Source organism: Corvus cornix, chromosome 1A (assembly GCF_000738735.6).
Source record: "Corvus cornix cornix isolate S_Up_H32 chromosome 1A, ASM73873v5, whole genome shotgun sequence".
Taxonomy (NCBI): domain Eukaryota; kingdom Metazoa; phylum Chordata; class Aves; order Passeriformes; family Corvidae; genus Corvus; species Corvus cornix.
Window position 1 is genome coordinate 67,997,578 of NC_047057.1, and position 17,097 is coordinate 68,014,674.

General features: G+C 40.8%; 1 protein-coding gene across 6 annotated transcripts in view; it reads right to left on the reverse strand.

Moving 5' to 3' along the window:
* Positions 1-17,097, reverse strand: part of SOX5 (SRY-box transcription factor 5) — a 613,556-nt gene that overhangs the window by 350,406 nt on the left and 246,053 nt on the right. The window lies entirely within an intron of this gene.

Here is a 17,097-nt window from a genome sequence, read left to right on the forward strand (position 1 = left end):
AAACCTTTGCCTGGTATCATTAAGTACATAGTAAATGAACTAGTAAAAGGTGGGGCAGGAGCTGTGCTAGGCATTGCAGCGCTGCTGAAACCCGTGGCACTCAAGCCTAAACCAAGAGCAGAACAGTCTTGCAATAAAACAGTCAGCTTTATTATGAACAAAGATAATATTTGAGCAGCTCAGCTAAAAGCCGCCAAACTGCTTTTTGACTCATCAAAGGGCTAAAAACCCCATCTCTCCCCATTTATCTGACCTAAAATAAATCCAAAGCAAAAAACAAAGCTAATTCTCCAGCCAGCAGAGACACATACCTTGCCAGCATCCCAGCCTGCAATGCATTTACTCTGAGTGGGAAATGCAGCTCTAGCCTGCCCACACACTTGCTGTTATCCTTGAAATTGGACTGAAGGAAGTTGTTCATAACTTCAGATAAGCACAAGGGTAATGGGCACTTTTGCCTAGAACACATCCAAACACTAGAGTAAGTACCTTTTTCACACGAAATTCTTCATCTTAGGCTGATCTCAAATTTTGTTTTGTAGGACACTTTTGACAAAGTCATCCCCACAGCATTTATACCCGTGATGGTTCAGGAGGAGCTCAAATGCCTGCTGAAAGCCTGCAGTCACAAATTAGCTACTAACCAGCAAGTCTACAGATGTTCAAATATCTTTGGATAACTCTAGAAGTTCTGATGCTTTTGTGACTTTTGTCTGATACCAGTCAAAACAAATTGCTCAGGATGGGGCCAGGAGCCTGGGAGAAGGGAAGAATAGCTTTTCAAACAACCTGAACAGGCATTGCCAGCACTTAAAAATCAGTCCAGGCTCCCTCATGGTAGTCTTTTGCTACCTCAAACACTAAATCACATTACTGGATCAGTACCACATTGCTCCTGGGCACTGGGCAGCTCTGTGTGGTACAGAAAGCCAGTGCTCTGTCCTGTCATGTTTTGATCTGCACAGATAAGAGCCTAAGCAATATCCCAGAATTCTGCTCCCCGAGTATCACATCATGTTCCCATACATGGTCAGCCAGCTTCTTCTCACTGAAGGGAAAATGGTTTTCTGTACCAGCTTGGAGGGGGTGTCTCGGGAGATGGGTCTTGCTTTTCATTCCAGAAACACAAGGCCTGTGTGCACACTGATTCAAACAACTCATTTACTTGGTCAAAGCTGGAGAAGAGTCTAAAAAATGTGGTACATGGCAGAACATGGGACCAATTGGCTCCAAAGAGGGAGGAGCAGGGCCTCCCCTTTCTACAGGAGGTTGTTACATTGGCTCAGCTGAGTGTTGTGTGAGAAGTAAGAAGAGCCGGGATTGTCCTTTGCCATTTGGGGTGCAAATTTCTAGCTGAGGCATTGCTTTACTGCAGCATGACACTAGCAGCCATCTGACTGCATGCTGAAGTTTCTGTCTCTTTTATGCTATTACCTAAAATCACTTTTCCTCATGAAATTGGGATTGTCTCAGTGTACTGGCTTAGAAACACGTGGTCAAGCTTTATGGTCCAGTTCTACTCATTTTTTGCTGAGGTCTGAAGACTCAAAAGCTTATCAAATTAAGAATGGTTCTTTAGTGAAAAATGGATTTTAAATTGAATTTAAGTTGGCAAGACCTTTTCAGCAGGGTGGTGAGGCAAATATGCCCAGTGCCAACTTCCCCATACTCAAGTGAGAGGCTAAAACCTGTGGGCCACCTTCAGCAGTGCTTTGCACCCTTCAGAGTCTACTTATTTCATTGCCATTAGGTTTAAAGAATGTTTAACATTCCATGATTGCCCTACTTTACAGTCCCTTCATTTTCTAAGCTTAAAAAATAGCGATGTTGCAACACTGTAGTGTTTCTGTTGTGATTGTCATGATGGAAGCAGAGCCAACGCAATTTGCCCATGTTTTACTCACTGCCATCTGGCAGGGATATGGTGGCATGCTAATCTTCACAGGACTCTTGTTTTTCAACTATCTGCTGGACAACTAAGGAGATCACCAGGCTGCTGGGATGAGTGCCAGATGGGAGGCAGGTATGTTTATGAGTTTAAGATTCTTATTTTCTTTCAGTGCTTTCACATGCTGTTCATGGAGTGGCAGGAAAAGTGAAAAGGGGGAGGAGGGGATGAGTCAGTGACTAGACTACAACTGTTCAAAATCACTTTGAAGTTCTGCAAAAGGTGGTTGTTCACAGTCCACCTCTTATCTGCTGTTTGCTCACTTGGCCTTGAGGTCTGGATGGGCTTTGTGGAAGTCCTTCCCAGTGCTTTGCCCTGTGTTCCCAGTCTGACAGGCAAACACATGGCTGAACACACATATAGAACTCAATAAAATGGTCACATTTTTTTCCTCTCTTCCTCATTTTTGTAGCTCTGGTGAGCTCTGGGTTGATGGAAGGACAGTCATATGCTACCTCACCAGTAATTACAGGCAGCTGACATGGTGTTAGCAGTGCAGCTGAGTCTTGCAGAGGAAGTAGAATTATGGCAGCTTTGTATCAAGAACGAGAGAAAAGTCTTTGCTCATCTTCCTGGACTTCAGGGCTGCTTAATGGCAAATATTGCTGTAACAAGATGGAGACTGGGTCTTCCTGCTGATGAATGCCTAAGTAACCCAAATGATAATGATAGCATCAAAGCTATATAGATTTTGAAGTTTACCTAAAAATCCCAACAAGAAAATCCATCAGGTTCTGAACTGTGAGAGGACAACTGCAGACAGTAGATGAACCAGTCAGTAGATCACTGCTCCTCAAGTGATCAAGACAATAAGCCAAATTTGTCTGGAACACGCTCAGGTCTCAGCTACATGCTGCTTCCTAAGCTTCCCTCCTAGATCCCACATCTCTCGGCCTCTTTAGGGCCACAACTCACTGCTGCAAGTTTCAGCAGGGAGAAGGGTGCACAGCACCCACCCAATTCACTGGGGCTGCAGCCAGTGCCAGCTCCTGTCAGCATTTCAGAAGAAATCAGCAACTTCAGCAAATTTATTTAACAAATGCCTTACCCTGACTCACCTTCTTGCAGCGGGGCCAAAAAGTAGAGTCTAGTTTTAGCCACTGTAATGACTAACATTTATAATGACTAACAAAGAATTACAGCTAAAAACACAAGCTGCTTTAGCTCAAACTAAGCAATCATGGCTCACCAGTTAGGACTGAAAGATTCATGCTCAGCTCAAGTGCAGAGGAGTATCTGTGGCACACTCTCACCAACATGTGACATTAGCAGAGCTACGTGCAATAAATCCTTATTACAGTAGGCTTCTCAGAACAAAGATTTCTGATGAGGGGGCTGGTTTGGAAGAACCCTGTGTTGCATCAATTAAGCAAAACAAACAACTCCTTACAAACTTCCCCCTAAACAAAAAACAGAGCACAAACAAACAAACAAACAAAAAACATCCCTCACCTGTCATGGTCAATTTGGAAATGAACTTATGGTTACCAAGCCAAGGGTAAAGCACAGGACATGCACATGTACCTTACCTTTCTTTCCTCACCATAGGTAAGGCAATTACTATGAAAATTATCTGCTCCATTTTTAATATCTATAAAATATCTATAAATTCACACACTCACAGACAGTCTCTCTCTCAATAGGTCTTGGCATAAGGACGCATACAGAATTTTGGCATTGCACTGAGAGTGGAATAGGCGGCACAACCTAGACATGCCCGAGCCTTCTTGACACAGGAACAGCTTCTCTTCCCTATGCCAGTGGTTTGCTCAGTGCCAGCTCTGATGCACACCCCCTTCCAGGAATGGCTCTCATCCATGCTGGCAAACAAAATGATAGAGAAGAAAATATGAAATTACTCTTCAAAATGTAAGTGGAAGGATGAGCACGGCGCCAAGTGAGAAGTATCCAAATGTGAGATCCCACACTGCGGCGTGTCAGTTGGAAAGATGACACACATACAGAAAGTCAAGCAAACAGGTTCGTCCACAAAGGGAAGCTAAAGGAGACCATTTGCATTTTGTACAATAAAATGTTTAAATCAGCACTGCACAAATTATAAATAAAAACACTCACTATAGTCACCAAGAATGCAAGCACCCTATATGGAAGCTGGCCAGCAAACCCCTTCATTAAATACAGAGCGATCAGAAGGAAATAGGAAAGTGGCTGCAGACCTCTGAAGGCCAGCAGGTAATACTGATTATTCAGTTCTAATGAAGGAATCCAATACTTATTTTGGACTACTCACAGGAGAATAAAGTGAGAGTTTGGGGTGAAGTAAAGTCGACTTTATTTAACAATCTGTGACTGATTATAAGGGAGCAGCAAGTTCCAGATGGGTGGGAGTGCTTACAAAACCCCCTCTATTTTCCTACAACTTACAATCACTGCTTTTAGTTTCCATGTATTGTAATATTGCCACTTAACACGACAAGCACAAGAGAACAAAGAAACATGAAACTAACTTTGCAACAAAATTTGGGGACTGAATAGGACATGCTTTCCCACTCAACAAAGGATGTAGTTCAGGCTTCTAATTTTAGCACCTTATTCAAGACAATATCTGATTTAGAATGTTCCTTGGTCAAGTCCTCAGCTCTGACCTAAGCTTAAGAAACTTTAATTCTGTTGTGTAAAATATGCAGGCTTTTTGAGACAGAAATCATGCCTTATTCTATGTGTAGAATAATCATGCAGACAGTCTTTTAAAATAACATTCACTTTAGCCATTATTTATTTTCAACTGTCTGTCTTCAAGAACTACTATAATTTTGAAATGAACAATTGTTTTTCTTTTAAAATTAATCTTATGCGTGTCCTCATAACCACCTAGATTTATTATTGCTGGTGGGCAAATCACATCTTGGAAGCATGGAAATCCCAACAGTTTGAACAGTAATTAGTCCCTTTTCTGTCATAATTGCAAGTTCAAGAAACTGTTCATTTTGACATTCAGAGAAGGCAAGATACTTTAACATTGTGATTCCTGTTCCGTGCCTTTGCCCACCCAGTAACTAATCCCCACTGTCTTGGCACAGCAGTGGAAAAGCAGCAGGAATATGAGTAATGGTAAAAGCCTGGGACATAGCAGCCTTAATTGATTCATATTCTGTGAAAAGCAAAAGAAAAGGTCTATGTTTGTCTCCTTGCAGAGCTCCAAAGTGAACCCTGCAAGACAGAGTAGGTGCATTAGACTCACTGTGTGCTCATGGCTCAGCAGAGTCATGTAAGGTAACACAATCCAACTTCCACCCACAAGGATTTCCCTAAGCAGCAGCTGGAAAAGGGTTAATGCCTGATGTTTCCATTAAACCTGAGCTACCTGGCTGATTTGTAGCAGCTTGATAGAATCCTTGTGTTGCACTTTTTCACATGGACAAATGGAGTCACTCCATGAAGAGTAACGCTCTAACAAAAGGTCAATTAATTTCAAATGGACACACACAGCATTACTTCTACTTAAACTTAAAACAAACGAAGCAGGGCAAGGCCTGCCTGCTCTGTGCTGTTACTTGCCAATAATTAAAAGCTCCCCATTCAGGACCTGATGAATGCAGAATGTATCTGGAGGCATCCCTGTGTACTTTGGACAGAAATCAATACTATCACCTCACAACTCCCGACAGGATAACATTTAGCCTCTCTGAGCTCTCCAATCCAAAACATCTATCATCTCATCTCTAAACTTTCAAGGACAAGTTACAGTCTCCTTTGCTGGGAATTTAGGGTTAGGTAAGAACAGCAGCCACAATAAAAAGCCCACAAAACCTTTCTAAAGAAAGTCATTCTTTTACCTACTTATTTTTAAAACTCAACTCTGGATTCATTTTCAACACAAAAAGATTGAGGATGGGTGTCAAAGAGGAGTGATTATAGGATTTGCATTACTTTGGCTAACTGTTTGAACATACTAAAGGCCAAAACAGACCACGTTAATTGGTCAGGAGCTGATGATCACAACACAAATCCACAAGGAACAGAACTCACCCTGCAAAAATCACCTTTATGAATAACATTAGTTGACCCTAACTCAAATATGGGAAATGAACTTACTCCTAGGAGGTGTTTCACCAGATCACATTTGTAGTAGCACTGTTGGGAAGACATAATGAAAAGATCGCAATGGTTTTCTTCTTGATTGAAAAAATAGCCTTCATTAAATCAAACTTTTCTACAAGAAAAGTCTGATTGTGCCAAAATACTCTAAATAAATTAAATATTCTGGGGCCAGATCAATGCAATGCAAGTAATTTCAATACATTTAAGACATCTGCAAGCAACTGAAGCAATTCTGCAGCAGTTAGAATAAAACTTATGGAGGGCAGGGAAGTATGGGTCTAAAAGAGCAAAATAGTACCTGGCTTCAAAGAAATTAAAATTCCGGGAATTACAAACTTCACTTCATTTTCAGTTCCCAAAAATCAGAAAACAATAAGCAAACTTTGTGTAAGCATGTGAGTGGTAACAAGGAGAAAAATAATACACACATCAGTGTTGATTTGCCAAGAAAATATCTTGCTAAATATCTTTCTGATACTTATAATTCTTTGCAGAGCACCAGGAGTAAAAGTTGCCATACTTCGTTTGTGGTTCACTTTTTGAAACTCTCTGACACTACCTTCACACAAGTAAACTATAAGATCTTCAAGAGAGAGGATCTTGCTAGAACTATCACAAGGCAGACATGAAAACAATACACAGTTACAAGGAAAACAACGAAAACATGGCTCATTACTTTAATGGAAGAATGCACAGAGCAGCATTCCACAAGAATCTGTCCTAAATCAGACTCTACTCAATATTTTTGCTAACAACTTATATGATGGAATAAAGAGTGTTCCTATGAAATCCGCAGATAGCATCAAACTGGGAGAGAGAGCAAGTAGGAAGGCAGAATCAGAATTCTAAATAATCTTAAAAATTGGAGGAACAGCCTTAAAAGGATGCAATGGGGACAAGAAGATGAAACTATAATTAGGGAACAGTTAACGGCATAAATGCAGGATTGGGAGCAACTGATTAGGGAGCACTTCTTTGGGAAAGGATCTGGGTGTTACAGTCAATTGCAAGTCAATAACATGACGATATTGTGGAAAAGTCCCAGGATATTTATAATCAGATGATTCATGAAGATACACAGAAAAAAATCTCTCACTCTATTTCATCACTGGTAAGATCTCTGTAGGGAACAATTTTGGGGTACTTCTCTAGAAAAGAGATGTGAACTACCTGTAGATGGTTTCTAATTTCCACTTGAAATTTAATCATCACTGTGTGTATGAACATCTTTTTTCTTATCCCTTAGCTTAAAATGTTCTTCTCTTTCTTGGTGTATTAATGCCAAATAAATCATGTAATACCTTTAAACACACATAAATGGAGCTGTACAAAACATGCTATGTTAATTGTACAATGGCTTCCTTCCCTCTTTTGCTGGGAATACCAAACCTGATACATCCTGCACCCAATTTGCCTTTTTCGTATTTTCACATTTAATATTTCAGAGTAATCCTGTGATCACCTAAATGTCCAGGTCTTTCCCTCTCACTTTGAGGAAGGGAGGAGATGACAAGGTATAGCAAACATCATTAGTCCTTAACCAAATGACCTTGTTATCTATGCTGCAAAGTTTTGCCTGACTATAAATCCCCTCCAAAGTCATCTCTTTTGGCATTATGGCATTGTGACCTCCCGTAAGATGACAGTGCCTCTCAAATTTTATGGTTGGTTTCTGTTTAAAACACAATTGTTAGAACAATTAATGTTCTTTCTTTATCGGTCTTCTTTTCTCCTTTTATTTAGGCATATGAATGATGAAAATCTCACAGTGTAAATCACAATTTGTTCTTGTGTGTTTGTTTTGTTGTTTTGTTTTTTAAACAGAAGTCAACCAGATGAGGTTCTGATTCATTAATTCCATAACTGTCATGACCCAAGCCTCTATCTGTTGAAAGACTGTTAGGTTGTTTATTCTTTTTAACCCTTGTGATACATTTAGATTGATCAAACATTTTCAAAGCTGACACTGCAAGGGATTAAAAAAAAAAAAGCTGAAAATTGCAGTTCCCAATCAGGCTTTGCCAAAGCTCAGCTCTATATGAGAATTCAGTTTTAAAACACATTATTTGCTCTCTAAATAACATGCAAGATACTATTCATGATGTACTGTGCCAGTACTTTTCACAGTGCTATAAAACATACTCTTTTCTACATAATGGACTCCTCAAATATATATTGGAGCTGACAGAACGGTTCTAGGTTTGATGATAAAATTATAATGTGAAATTTTATGGCCTGTTGTAAAGAGCAGATCAGGCAGGGAGAATATACAGCCCAGGTGATGGCTCTTCCTGGCTCTGCACTGATCTCTACAGCTCCTCATATTCACTGACTAAAACAAGGACAAACAGATGAAGCAAACAATATTTGAAACACTATTACAATTTTAAAAAATGTTCTGAATGTTAGTCTACTTTAAAATGAATGAGATACATTGCTATTGACATTACCATTAGTATAAAATGATGTGTGTGTGTCTGTGTGTGTGAAGGGATAAGGAAGGCTGGGGCTGACTTGAGTATTAGAGATGCTTTTTTTTTTCCACAGTCTTGTGATTCTTGCTCTGCCACGGTTTTCTGAAACAAGGATTTCAGATCTGGCTGCTGCAAAAGCCCAATGAGTAGTTCTCATCACAAGTTTCCTAAGGAGTCTCAGCAGACAGATGGAAACGATACACATGCGCAAGAGCCACTCCAGCACAATAGAGCCACTGTATCAGGAATGTGGGAAATCCAGCATCCCTCCATCCCCGAGCAGCTTTAATGCACTGAGCTGTAGCAGCTCCAAAGAAGTGTTTGTGGTCTACTGAGTCAATCATCTGTACATTAAAAAATCATAGCTGGCACTACTATCTCTTTGGCACAATACTTAAAAAGTATCAGTCAAAAAGGAGAAATAAAAGGACCACACCAAAGCCACACAAAAGTGAGAGTAATTCAGTTACTTGTGACCAGCAAAGCAGAGAAAAACTCATAGCTTGACTTCAGCATGAGTGAAGACAGGGCATACGTCTTTTGCTGAGTCAGGATCTTAGCACTGAACATTACCTAAAATTGCTGTGCTGCTGAGCACACTGGGTACATTCTTAATCTAAAACTGATATCATGTCTTACATCCCACTATTGGCAATAATGGGGTAATCTCATCCCCACACAGCAAGCAAGAGGCACGTTCACATATTCCAATGGCACAGAGCTTTTTCGGAGAGAACCCTGTGTAATTTGCTCTACACAACCCTTAAAACCAGTTGTTTCTTACATTTGTGCAAACATGAGGAGTGGCTGAGATCACTTGGCTTGTTTGGTCTGGAGAAGAGGACACTGAGGGGACTCCTCACAGAAGATCTTCAGCTTCCTCATGAGGGGAAGCAGAGGGGCAGGTACTGACCTCTTCAATCTCGTGATAAGTGACAGGAGTCTGGAAATGTCATGAAGCTGATTTGGGGGAGGTTTAGGTTGGACAGCAAAAGAAATTTTTTCACCCAGAGGGTGGCTGGGCACTGGAACAGGCTCCTCAGAAAAGTGGCCACAGCAGCAAGCCTGACAGAGTTCAAGAAGTGTTTGGACAATGCTATTAGCACTCTCACTCTCCCTAGAGCAACCAGGGAGGACCTGGAAGCAGAGATTCCCTACCCAAGCACAAACACTGCACAGAGTTACTGACAACTGCACACACAGCAACCTTTTCCCATCATGTTAAATGTGTTAAAAACACATGTGCATCAGTTATATTTGAGGATGAAAAATTTCTCCTGGGGCTGGTAGGGAGATTTTTTTTTCTGCTCACAAGTGTTGCCACGGGACTGAAGGAATGAGGGGGGAGGCTTACTGTGCGCAGCCTTAAACACCACGTGTCTGAGAATAAAGAAGAGAAGATCTGTGCTAGAGTATAGGACCATTTGTTCTTCCCATTCATTTGAGAAAAGGACACTGTGGGGCAACCCACCCCCCAAATAAAAATTAAAAAAAAAAAAAAGGAAGGGCTGATTTGGATGTCAGTGCAGAGAGCGTGCAGACCTCAAAAAATACCTTATACTGGTTGCCAGCTTTCCTTATATATGATGGCAAGAGTAATTATAAAAACAAATAATCAGACATTAAAGTTGGCTTAATCTTTGCTTAAGTGCTGTAGACATATAACTCTGAAAGCATGTACAGTGTGATTATAAATAAAAGCTCTGGTCTGTCATTACATTGAGCTATTTCAGAGTTTTTAAAGATGGCAACTTGGGAATTAACAGTCTTGATGCTGTCGCAGCAACATCAGCCACCAAACCTCAAGCAGAGTCTGTGTTATATTTCAAGATTTTACGTCCACCTACTAAGACTGATTACCTCCTCTTAGTCCCTGAATGGAGAGGGCAATTCAGGACATGTTCAGTGTATCTGTATCTAGGAATGTACTTAAATGTGTACTCACACAAATGGGTATTTCTCTCAACTGGGGTCTCAGTTTCCTGGAGCTGATGCTCCTGTAGCCTATTGCAAACTGGGTTCCCGGTATAAGTCTGGGTGATGTGACTGGTGGTATATGAATAATAAAGTTTTAAAAAATTGTCACCTGGCCAGTTTTTTGATTACATATTTATAGACACAGAGAAGTAACAGACACTTCAAATTTTTGCATAATTAAATGAAAAAAAAATACTAATTTGGAAACTATGGGTCAAATGCTCCTCGGTTTTAAATAAGAGAACTCTACACAAAATCATCTGTGTGCTTTTGCATTGTACACACGAAGTGCATAGAATCAGCAAAACTCATATAGCCAAGATTTCCTTGGAAAACATTATGGTCCTTATCTCACTTGACACATCAAGTCATTACCACTAACCTCTTTCCGCACTGAAAAACTCCAATAGCTTTGAAAAGGATGATTGCTATAAGGGAAAAACAAAGTGCTCAGAGAAAGAAACCCTCCTTGGGAAAAGGAGAGCCTTCTCTCCTTGCTGGTGACGAATACAGACCAGCATCATATTCCTGCACCTCTGCAAGTGAGAGGATGCTCCTGAAAACACCCCTGCTCACCAAGGAGGACTCAGACAACAATCTCCAGACAAGCTGCATGCATGCCCTCTTTGTCAGGGCTGAAGCCTCAACAACCACATATTATGAGGAAGAGTTTATTTGGAGACAATGCTGCAGATCGGTGTGTAGCTGGGGAAAAGCTGCTGGCTTGGGTAGTAAGATTAGAGAGGAGTTGCAGAGGATCCTGATGCAGTAAAGATGGATTGTGCTCCAGATGTGGCATCAAGGTTATTAAAATCCTCTTTATCAGCTGGTGCAAACACACAGCCACATAGAATTGTTTACAGCTCTGTCAAAGATACCTGAAGCTTAGGATCCTACAAAACATGGAGCAAGAAAGCAGGAAACATGAACAAGTGAAGCTGTTACTGAATGTGTTCGTTAGCACTTCCAACATGATCGTGTGTCCTGAGCCATGATATGAAATAAAGGGCCTTTTCTGCTAAAGAAAACCCTCCCCTGTCCCAGAATCCGTAATAACACTTTTTTTCCATAGTCAGGATTCATATCATCTGGCTGGTTTATTCCCTAACCTTTTTGGCTCGCTCAATTGCAAGGCTACATTCAGGGTCCTTCTGACTCCGAAAGGGGGTCAAGTTTTCCTTTATAACTTGAAAGAAGAATCAATGAAAGCTGATTGGTTTTTGCAATTTTTAATGATTTCAGTAGATAGTCCCCATCTTTGCTTTGTTGACTCGGTCTGGGGCTTTTTGGTTTGTCTGGGCCACAATACTATCGAAGTACAAATTACTGTACGTGCTATTTGCTGATATTACAAGCTGAGATCTGGCACTGAAAGCAGCTTCACTGGGCTGAGATAGTGGCATGTGCTCTGTGACAGATTAGTGCACCAGCAAAAGGAAAAGCTCTTATTTAAGGAATGCAGAAGGCTTTTGTCCATCACATCACGTGCTAATTCAGTGACCTGAAACTCCTGATGATTCCTCAGCAGCTAGGAGAATTGCATCCTCATGTTTTTACAGTGCAAACTTTTCCTTTCCAACTCCCTTAACCCTTTTTTCCTACCTCAGTGCTTTGCAACATGAAAAGCAGAGACGGAAAAGTTAACATGCTTTAGCAGTCCCCACAGACTGCTTAAACAAACACTGTGATTGCAATTTAGACAATCTGGAGTCCATTCAATATTAAATCCCCATCCCAGGCTACAACTACCAAACAAATAAGGATTCATGGAGTACTTTACACTGTCATTTACTCCCGCAACCATTGTCACTTGACAATCCAGAGGAGGAGCCTGCAAAGTCTGATACTGCACCAGCTACATCTGTCAACAAGAAGACAGAGAGCTCTGCTAAGCAAACAGGCTTGATCCTGCTTTACACAGTCTCCCTTTGTCTTGCCCCAGCTGAGCCCCCTCTAATCTTCTCAGGCTATCTTCAGCAGCACAAGCAAGAACTTCTCCTGGAACCAGGCAGACAAAAGATGCCTTTTTTCACTCCTCTGGACTGTTTAAATGTTTATGCCACTCCAGCTCTGTCCCTGCACCTTTATCCCACGTCCCCACCCACTGCACAACTGGAATGAACATGTACTATTTACGGCTGCAAATTCTACATATGTTACACCAGCACACTCACGTGTGTGTGTGTGTGTTCATGGGGACTCCAAATTAAATGCACTGCACATTTTACTCTCCCTCAGCTGCAAATTATTTCAGTTACTTATTCAGAAATGGCACCCAGATCAAACTCCCATTATGCTACTTCAAGTCAGGATGAGCTGGTTTGGCTGAAGAACTCTAATTTGTCTCCTTTAGAATCCCCCTGGTACTAGAAATGTTCACCACTTCCAAAAATTGAATCCACTTGGAAACATTAAGGTAAAAATATCAAGGTATATTACTCTAGAAGTCCAGGGTGGCAAGTACTGTCACTGGAAATCTTGCACTGAGAAACATTTTTCATAGTTATGCATCTTAAATAAATAGTATATAAGCAATATCACCAGGTAAACCCATAGGACACACTTCATCTCAAGAAACATGAATGAATGCAAGATTTCCAGCTGTTTCAGCATCAGGAACTGCCATATTTATTCTGGAAGGAGCAAACAACAGATGTAGTTGGATAGCAAGAGTTCATCTGGTTTTCAGTCACACTCAAAATAAAACTCAATTTGCCATTATCATGTCAAAAGCACTTGATAAATGTCAGGAATCTGGGGGAAATCCTAATGTGTAAACCTCAAATTCCAATTGCTTAGCCAGGTTAGAAGGGGCCTCACAGGACAAAATCCTTTATCAACATCTGTTAAAGCAACTATTAGCAACAAGTGGTTTGCCTGACTTGTGAAATTCACATGAACTGTATTTATGATTTTTTCCTCCTTCACTCAGTGATGAAACCCCTCAATCCACCACCTTGAACTGCTCCTGCCAGGGACGTGCCCCTGAACAGCGATGGGTGGGATGGGTCGCAGAGCCTGGAGCTGCCTTTGCAGTGTTTTGTGCTGATTGCTTTTTAAAAGCCAGAGAGGAATATTTTAGAAATAAAATGAGCATTAATACGACCCCACCTTCCCACTGTGCCACATCCAGCTGCAGCTCTGCCTGCGCCAGGGAATAAGCAGTGCCCAGTGCCAGCTCCAGGGCTCAGAGGGCAGCACTTCCTCAGCCCAGCCCACACAGCAAATTCGTGGAGCTACTTTTAAACCAAAACCTTCACCTTATTTTGTTGCCATGTGCTTTGATGGGTTCCTTTAAAAAATGCAGTGGAAGAGAATCAGAGGGGATGCATAACCCAAAGTCACAGTTGGATGACTTACTATCCATCTACAGCTCACACCTTGGAAAACTGATGTTTTCTCCCCACATACATCATCACCCAGTGTTAGAAATCTGACTGGTGCAGTTTATCGGACCTGACAAACCTAGGGAAAAAGGAAAAAAGGAAAAATAAGGAAAGAATTGCTGGGTGAAATCTGATGTAAATGCACCTATATCAGGAGTGAATCGAGCTGGTTAAGTATCTATTTAAAAATCTGAATATCTCTTTCAATCTCTCATTCATCCCTCCACAAAAAGGGAAGAAAGAAATTCCATTATCTCAATAGTAGTTGCTGTCAGCAGCTTTATTCTCTACTAGTAGGAGACACACAGCTCTCCACTCCCTCACTATGAAGTACAATCCTAACTTTATATCCAATTCTGTTTAGCTGAGTTTTGATTACTGTGTCTCTACATAGGCCACTACATTTTTTTTCTCCTTCTGGCTGTGAATGTATATTGCACTACACAAATGGATTTTATCCTTGATTGTACCCAGGCATTATTTCCTAACAAATAAATAATTCAGAATAAAAATTTACCTCCCTTCCCCTCATGTTGGCACTCTCATTTAGTAATTCTGTAAGCTGAAGTACATCAGAAATAACAAATTTTTTAGGCCAAGATTACAACTCATATACTAAGGCCACGAATTCCACATTCATTCTATGCTTTTTGTCTCCCCAGCTCTTTGGTGTCCTGTCCCTCATTTGAGGTATTTGTCACACTTTTTTAGAGGCCCATGCCATGCATGTGAGTCTTTGCAGGTTACGAGTTACAACCAGCAGCCTGAGTGACCCTTGGACTTCTACCCCCCATCCAATTTCTTTTCTTCTTCTCTCTTCTCTTCTTCTTGCTCTCCAAATACCATCTTGTCTGCCCCTGTGGAGATATCGCAGAAATGTTCTTCATCAACATACAGTGTCATCTAACACATGGAGCCTGCCAAGTTTTCATGTTGTTATATCAGGAAAATATCCCCCAGGGGCAAGGGGAGAGGAAGAGGTCATTTTTCATCTATGGAAGAGTGAGTAACCCTTTTCCTTTGGGACTAAGAGGGTCTTAATTTAACAAACCTTCTTCCCTGTCACACTGCTGCTGCTCACTTGCACACCATGGCAGGCCAGGCAGAATGAGAGCTGGAGAATAAAGAGCACTTGCAGGAAAGTAGCAGCTAAACTTGGCTTGGTGTGCTGGAATTCAAAATAATTAAATGCAGAATGGGAGAGAAGCCAAAAGTATAGGAGTTTCCAGTGCAGAGCAGTGAAATTTGTCTGGTTTCCAGGTGTGATGAGCAATCCTCAGAAGGCTCTCATCAATTCAAAGAAGGAAGCTCAAAATGTGGGTTCTTGGTTGAACTTTGTTCAAACTGTATAAATCTTTTCAATTTTCAGAAAGACCTAGACCCAGAGGTTGCTCAGAAATAGGCTTCTTCAGGGATGGAGTAATTTCTTTTTTTCTTTTCAAACAAACAACAAAAAAAAAGCCTTTCGGCATTTTTCACTGTGGGCAAAACAGCAATAACACTGTTAAGTTTTCCATGACAAGCTAAAGTCTTTTTTTTTCCTCAGGGTCCTAACCCAAAAAGGGATTCAGGGGCTGAGCAAATAATCATTTTGGTTGTGGACATTTGCATTGGAACTGGTGCTTACTCTGCTGCTTAGGCTCAGGCTCTCCTCACCTAAACACATAACACTTCTGCAGCTTGATGAAGTGGTTGCTGGCTGTGTTTTTTTCAGAGGCATCTCTGATGACTTGTAAGACAGCTCCAGCCCAGTAGTACACATGACATTTTACATGTCCTCTGCAGACAGGCACATTTTTCAAATGAAACTGCAGAAAACTCTTACCCTGCCCACAGAATTACACAAAATTAAATAAATGAATCACAAAATCATCTGGGTTGGAAGAGACGTTAAAGATCATCTGGTTCCAAACCCCAAATCAGGGGTTTAAACTAAGATCCCTCAATATGAACCCCTTATTAGCCTACCAAGTGCGAACAATATCCAAGACAAGGACACATTCATTTTCCAATACTACTGTAGACAAAAACCAAAAAAATGCTCCTCTCATTAAAGCATTCCCTGAAAGAGCAGGAATTTAATTATAATTGTTAGCCCTGAAAACCAGAAGTGAGTCTAAGTCAAAAATTCTGCTTTTTACAGCTGCAGACCAGTTCTGCGTTTGCAGCAGTGTTGGCCTCTTATTTAAACCAAACCTCTGGCTTTACACAGATTTGAAATCATCCTTTTAACTAATTTCTGTGACATAATCTTGTTTGAATTAGAGACATTAGGCTGAATACACTGTGGGTATTTGCCACTAGTTACCTGTCTATAATGATAAGACAGAGCATGGAGAACTCTGTAGGCACTGCTTTTTTGCCTCCCCTTTCATCCAAGCTAGGCAAAAATCACCAGATGAGGTAAACACCGTGGTCCCTCAAACACGGCTACAGAGGAATACTCTTGCTTGTTTTTTCAAGTCCCTCATATAGGAACAGCACTGTTACAGCAATTCCAAAAGCAACCAAAAATCTTGTACAAAAAGCTGTAAAACTTTCAAGACCTTTTTCCCCCCCCTTCCAATTTTGAATCATCTTTGTAGTCTCAGAGATGACAGAGAGAAAAAGGAAATAAAAATCCATTAGAGATGGCTCCTTGTGTATCTTCACCCAACCATCTTCTTTTTCACCTAAACATTTTCAACCTTTTCCTTTTTTAAGTTAGAAGTACTTACAATGTGATAAAGATTGGTGGGGTGGCTAGAACAGCATGAGCACATGTTTTCCTTCTTTTTTTTCTTCACCAAAACCTTCTCTTAGGCTTTTGGCAACTTTTTTTAGATTATGCCAATCAGGAAGGAAAGCTATAAAGAAATACTCAAAGTCAGTTTTCTGGAGAGAATAACACAGCAATCAGGTTCAAGTTCTATTGCACCTGCAGGCACATTTTCTTGAATTGCAGCTTCCTGAAAAACTTGACAAAGTAGAGGTCCTTATTTTCCAGCTCAGGGTCATCTGCCCCTAGAATGATTTCACTGATTCTATTCAGACTACTATCAAAATATCCAAACCAGGCTCTAGGCAGAGTGATAACCTCTCCTGCTTTCATTCACATTTTGTTTGCCATCAGGTTCTTATTGCTACTCCAAGCTGTTCCCAACATGAACAGCATAACGAAGAACCTTGTCTTGTTTTGTTTCAACCAGAGAAATAAAAGGGGAACAGCAGCAAAATCTTATTACTTGCAGATACCCAACAGTTATTCCCA